We start from the raw sequence: 7,411 nt of genomic DNA, 5'->3' as shown, positions 1-7,411 counted from the left end.
AGGTTATCCACCACGATCAATTGGGATTCATCCCAGGCTTGAAAGGGATGGTTCAATATATACAAATCAGTAAACATGATACATCACATAAATAGAAGACAAGAAAAAAACCACATGATCATCTCGATAGATGCAGACAAAGCATTCGATAAGGTACAGCACCCATTTATGATCTAAACACTCTGCAAAATGGGAATAAAGGGGCATTCCTCAACGTAATAAAGGCCATATATGAAAAAGCTACAGCCAATATCATACTCAATGGGCAAAAACTGAAAGCTTTCCCACTAAGATTGGGAACACGACAAGGATGTCTGCTCTCACTGCTTCTTTTCAACATCTTATTGGAAGTCCTAACCATAGGGGTCAGACAAGAGAAAGAGATAAAAGGCATCCAAATAGGAAAGGAGGAAGTAAAGCTATCATTGTTTGCAAATGGCATGATAGTGTACATAGAGAACCCTGCAGACTCTACCAAAAAACTCCTCAACGTAATAAGTGAATTTGGCAAAACAGCAGGATACAAAGTCAACATTCAGAAATCAAAGGCATTTTTGTACACCAGCCATGCAATAGAAGAGGAAGAAATCAGAGAAAAAATACCATTCGATATAGGAAGAAGAAAAATAAAGTACCTAGGCATAAATTTAACCAAAGACACAAAAGACCTGTACGCAGAAAACTATACAACATTGAAAAAAGAAATTAAGGAAGACACAAATAAATGGAAGCATATACCGTGCTCATGGATTGGAAGAATTAATATCATCAAAATGTCCATACTACCCAAAACAATTTATAGATTCAATGCAATCCTTATTAAGATACCAATGATGTATTTCACAGAAATAGAACAGACATTTCAAAAATTTATATGGAACCACAAACGACCCCGAATAGCCTCAGCAATTTTGAGAAAGAAAAACAAAGTAGGAGGGATCACAATCCTGGACACCAAACTGTACTACAAAGCCACCATACTCAAAACAAACTCATACTGTCAAGAGAACAGACCCATAGACCAGTGGATCCTACTAGAAAGACCAGAAATAAGCCCAGGTCTCTATGAACATCTCATATTTGACAAAGGGGGCAGAAGCATAAAATGGAGCAATAGTAGCCTCTTCAACAAATGGTGTTGGGAGAGCTGGACGGCTACATGCAAACAATTGAAATTGGATCATCAGCTGACACCATACACAAAAATAAACTCTAGATAGATAAAAGACTTAAATATAAGTCGAAACAGCATGAAAGTCCCAGAGGAGAACATTGGCAGGAAACTCTCAGATATCCCACGCAGCAATTTTTTCACTGATATGTCTCCTAAAGCAAGGGACATAAAGGAAAGAATAAACAAGTGGGACCTCATCAAAATAAGAAGCTTCTGCACAGCAAAAGAAAACATCAGCAAAATGAAAAGGGAGCCAACCGTATGGGAAAATATATTCGCTAATGATACATCAGATAGAGGTTTGATCTCCAAGATATATAAAGAACTCACTTGACTCCACTCCAAGAAGACAAATGATCCAATCAGAAAATGGGCAAAGGACCTGGGCTGATGCTTTTCCAAGGAGGAGGTACAGAGGGCCCAGAGGTATTTGAAGGGATGCTCAGCATCACTAGCCATCAGAGAAATGCAGATCAAACCACCCTGAGGTACCATCTCACACCGGTCAGAATGGCCATCATAAACAGATCAACAAACAACAGGTTTGGTGAGGCTGTGGAGAAAAGGGAACCCTAGAACACTGTTAGTGGGAATGCTGACTGGTGCAGCCACTGTGGAAAGCAGTATCGAATTTCCTCACAAAGGTGAAAATGGAACTGCCTTTTGATCCAGTGATTCCCCTGCTGGGACTATACCCTAAGAACACCAAAACGCCAATACAAAAGAACCTATGCACCCCAATGTTCATAGCAGCACAATTGACAATAGCCAAGTGTTGGAAACAACCTAAATGCCCATCAGTAGATGATTGGATCAAAAAGTGATGGTACATATACACAATGGAATACTACGCAGAGGAAAGAAAAAAAGAACTACTAAACTTCGCGACAGCATGGATGGAACTGGAGAGCATTATGCTAAGCGAAATAAGCCAGCGGGGGAAAGACAAACACCATATGATCTCACCTAGAAGTGGAACCTAACCACCAATACAAAGATGCAAGGAAAATAAGCCCAGCAACACTGAAAGGAAACGAAATCAACAGAGATAAGAGGGAACGAGGGAGGGGGGGCAGGGAAAGGGAAGGGAAGGGGAAAGTCAAGGAACATATAGCAAGGACTCATGGACAAAACCAAAGGGGAAGAGCTGAGGGAGGGAAGGAGGGAAGGGCCAAGGGAAAGTGGTCGGGAGGTGGCTGAGACAAATGTATTTAAAAAAAATAAAGAAAGAAAGAAATGCTTGAAAAGAAAAAGAAATAAAATGAGCATTCTAGAAACAAACATATAAATCTGTCTAACAATGTAAGATATGATTAAATTGTTATTTCAAATCAATGGCTAAAATAAGGCTTATTCAATAAATAAGGTGAATAAACTGCTAATACTTGAAATAAATGTAGAGCAGTATTTACACATTATATAAAAATTATTCAGATGAGTTAAAAATCAATATGTAAAATCTAGGGAGTTCTAAGATAAAATACAAAACCATATTTTTCTCAACCTGATGTAACATTCAAACCCAGGTGCTATAAAGTAAAATATTAACAATAAGACTATATTAAACATTTAAGACTATGCAGTAATACACATATAAAAAAAGGTAAAGGACAAGTAATAGAGGAGTAAAGTATTTGCCACACATCTAAAAAAGGGTTAATAGAATTTTTTGGAGGGGGGAGTTCTACAAACATATAGGAAAAAAATGGATAAAGAATACTAGAAAGTCATTTCTTGCTTTTAAAAAATAATAGAAATAGTCACAAAATATACAAAACCAAATTTAGTTTCAACAAATAATCAAGGAACAATTAAAATAACACATCATTGTCACAATCAGATTAATAAGCATTAAAAGTGTTGGTAATATCAAGTATTGGTGACTGTGAAAGATATCAGGTATCCACAGACTCTTTTCTTCATGTTAAAGCGGTCCCTTTAGCATATTTTGCAATGCTGGTTTGATGGAGATGTATTATTTTAGCCTTCTTTTTTCTGGGAAGTTCGTTATTTCGCCTTCCATTTTAATTGAGATTCTTTCTGGGTATATTCTTGGCTGCAGGCTCTTGTTTTTCATTACTTGGAATATTCTTGCCATTCCCTTCTGGCTTGCAGTGTTTCTGTTGAGAAGTCAGCTGCTAGTTGTACTGGGACCCCCTTGTATATTATTTGTTGTTTCTCCCTTGCAGCTTTTAAGATTCTCTCTTTGTATTTGATATTTGCCATTTTAATGATGATGTATCTTGGAGTGGGCCTCATTGGGTTCCTCTTGAACGGGACCCTCTGTTCTTTCCGGACTTGTGTGACATTTTCTCTCATCCAATTAGGGAAGTTTTCCATCATTACTTTTTCAAACAGGTTCTCCATCCCTTGCTTTTCTTCTTCTTCTTCTGGTATTCCTATTATACAGACATCATTCCATTTCAGGTTGTCCTGCATTTCCCTCAATGACTCTTCATTCTTTTTTAGTCTTTTTTCATTCTTGCTTTTTCTGGGAGCTTTTTTCTACCTTGTCATCCAGCTCACTGATTCAGTCCTCTGCCTCGTCTAGCATGTTTTTGATTCTTTCTTCTGTGTTCTTCAATTCAGAAATTGTATTCTTCATTTCCTCTTGTCTCTTATTTAGAATATCTGTGTATTTTTTCATGGTGATGTAATTTGTGATAAGTTCCTCACAGTTTCCCTGTAGTTTTCGGTAATTCTCTCTGGCTCACTGAGCTCATTGAGCTTCCTTAGAATCGTTCTGAACTCAATATCTTATAGTTTCCTTGCCTCTAATTCATTTAGTTCTCTTTCTGGGGATTTCTCCTTTCCCTTTCATTGTGTGTGTGGGGGGCGGGGGTATTTCTTTATCTTCCCATTATTTGTGAAACTCTTTTGCTTCTGCTTCTTAAATTGATATGTCTTGATTTCCTGACTTTGTGGTATGAACTTCTATAGTAAGAGACTGGTTTTTTTTTGCTTTCTGAATCTGCCTCTGGTGATGTCAGCTGTTGACCCCATCTGACCTTAGGCTGTCTGTTTGAGACTTCCAGGAATCCACTGTTAGTGGCTGTCTCCTTCAGTAGTTAATCTAGTCACTCTGCACTCAGTAGACGGGCTTATACTCCACAGAGTGGGGCAGATTCCCTCCTGAGGGCGGAGTTATTGGATCCTGTCAGGCTGGTGCTCACGGGAGTGGCCTGCCTGAGCCAGGTAGCTGCTGCCATATGAGGAAGGAGTCAGCACCATGATCCCACCAGCTACCCTCTCCATTGTCTCCCTGAAGCCTCCATCTCCAGTCTCTCTTCAAGTGTTTCTAGGCCACTCTGTGCCCCTTTTAGTCAGGGACCTACTATCTTTGGCTGCCACTCTGCACTCAACTGGTAGGCTTAGGCACCATAGAGTGGTGCAGAATTCCTCTTGGGGGCAGCATATTGTGTCCTCTCAGGCTGCTGCCACTCTGGGCAGTGGTCTCTGGCTGAGAAAGTGGCTGCTGCATGGCAACGAGTCAGCACCGAGATCCCGCTGGCTACTCTCTTAGTTCTCTCCGCAAAGCCTCCCTCCCCAGTGTCCCTCCCGGCATGTCTATATCACTCATCCCGACCTTTGCCAGAGACCAGGGTAAGTGGCTGCAAATAAACATTTATGCATTGGCCCTTTAAAAGGTTTTTGCATCTCCAGCTTCCTGTCTCTGGCAAAGAGCAACCCTGCTCCGTTTCACAGATGGCTGTTATCAGTGTATTTTTTGGGGTTTGGTGCTGTTGGCATAAGTCTAAACCACTTATGGTTTAGACTCCGCTCTTCTCTGGGGGATCCAACTGGCCTTTCAATATCCCCCTGGTACTGCCAACCGCCTGCCTTCTCAAGTCTCTACCACACTCCCTACCAGTTAGGTGTGCTAAAGCTGATTCTTCTGTCTGTCTGAGGTTATAAGGCTCCTCTCTCACTATTGTTTAGTTGTTTGTTCCAGGTAATTTCTACATGATTTAGCTGTAATTCCAGATTGGTCCTGGGAGAAGGTCAGTGTGACTTCCATTCACTTCTCCACCATTGATTTTTTTTCCCTCATTTCTGAAATTAGTAATTTGTGTCTTCCTTTTTTTCTTAACCTGGTGAGAGCTTTATCAGTTTTATTGTTTCAAAGAGCCAGCTTTTGTTTTCCTTGATTTTCTATATTGATTTTAGTCTTCTGTTTCTTTAATATCTGTTTCAATATTTATTTTATATCTTCCTCTGCTTACTTTGGTTGTAATTTGCCCTTCCTTTACTAGTTTCTTGAAGTGGAGGCTTAGAATCTTTACATCTTTCTCATTTTCTAATATCACATTCAATGCTTTACATTTTCTTATAAACCTTGTGCCACAAACTTTTATATGTTTTATTTTAATTATTATTTAGTTAAAATATTTGTAATTATATTTTGGAAAGTAAAGTATGTTATTTACTTTCCAAGAATTGTTGATTTTCCAGTTTTCTTTCTGTTGCTCATTTCTAATTTAATTCCATTGCCATCTGAGAGCATACTTTTATTATTTTTCACTTGTTAAAGTGCATTTAAGTTTCAGAATGTGGTATATCTTGGGGAATGTTCCACATGAGTTTGAGAATAATGTGTGTTGTGCTGTTGTTGGATGAAGTACCCTATAAATATCAATTAGATCAGGTTGATTGATAGGGCTGCTCAGTTCAATGATGTCCTTACTGAATTTCTCTTTGCCAGATCTGTCGATAGAGGGATATTGAAGTCTCCAATTATAATAGTGAATTCATCTTTTTCTCTTTGTGGCTGCATTGGTTTTTGCCTCCTGTATTTTGATGCTCTATGTTTAGACACATACAAATTAAGGATTCTTATGTCTTCCTGAAGAATTGACTTCTTTATTGTTATCTAGTATCTCCCTTTATCCCCTAAAATTTCCCTTGCTCTAAAGTATGGCTTGTTTGAAATTAATATAGCTACTCCAGATTTCTTTTGGTGTTAGCATGCTATATCATTCTGCATCCATTTATTTTTACTATATCTGTGTTTTTATATTTAAAGTGGGTTTCTGATAGAAACATACAGTTGGGTCTTGTTTTTCTTGCACTCTGAAAGCCCCTGCCTTTAAATTGGTGTATTTAGACCATTGGCATTTAAAGTGATTATTGGTATTGCTGTATTAATATCTACCATGTATGTTGTTATTTCTCTATTCATTGCTCTTTATTTTCTTTCTTTTTTTTTGATGTTTACTCTTTTCTGCCCTCTGTGGTTTTAATTAAGCATTTTATTTTATTTATTTTGTAAATTAAATTTATTGGGGTAATATTGGTTAATAACAGTACACAAATTTTAGATGGACAATTTTATAATACAGTATCTCTATTGTGCACTTACCATCCAAACCCTTGTCTCTTTCTCCTTTCCTCATCACGTATTTGACCCCCTTTACCCTCTTCATTTTCTCCTCCTGATCATTCCCTTCTGATAACACCATTTTGTTCTCTGTATTTATGGGTTTGTTTGTTTTGTTTGTTTGCTGTTTCATGTTTTATATCTAACATGTGAGTGAAATAATACTGTTCTTGTCTTTTTCCATCTAACGCATCCCTTAGCATAATACTCTCAAGACCCATCCATGTAGTCACAAATGGCAATATTTCATCTTTTTTAGCTGAGTAGTATTCCATTGTAAATGTGTACCACATCTTATTTTTTAAAATTTTTCAGTTACAGTAGACATTTTTTGAGTTTTATTTTTATTATATTTTTCCATTACCATTTAGTCCCCTTATACTCCTATAATCACCACCCTGTTCTCCATGTCCATGAGTCCTTTTTTCATTTTTGCTTAATCTCTCCACCTCTTAACTTCCCCCTCACCTTAGCTTTCCTTCTACTCTCTATCTATGAGTCTGTCCCATTTTCTTTGTTAGTTTAATTTGTTCATTTTTGAATGTTTGGTAAAATTCACCAGTAAAGTCGTTCAGTACAGGACTTTTGTTTGTTGGAAGTTTGTTGCTTACTACTTCAACTTCATTAGTTGTAATTAGTCTGTACAGACTTTCCATTTCTTCTTGATTAAGTTTTGGGACATTATATGTTTCTAGAAATTTATATTTTTCTTCGAGGTTGTCCAATTTGTTAGCATATAGTTGTTCATAATATTTTCTTTTATTCCTTTGTATTTTTGTATTGTCAGTTGTTACTTCCTCTTTTTCATTTCTGATTTTACTTATTTGGATCCTCTCTCTTTTTATCTTGATGAGTCTGGT

The sequence above is a fragment of the Pteronotus mesoamericanus genome, unplaced genomic scaffold, assembly GCF_021234165.1.
Source record: "Pteronotus mesoamericanus isolate MK-2021 breed Mesoamerican mustached bat unplaced genomic scaffold, CSHL_Meso_final contig_256, whole genome shotgun sequence".
NCBI lineage: Eukaryota > Metazoa > Chordata > Mammalia > Chiroptera > Mormoopidae > Pteronotus > Pteronotus mesoamericanus.
This window is presented reverse-complemented; position numbering follows the sequence as displayed.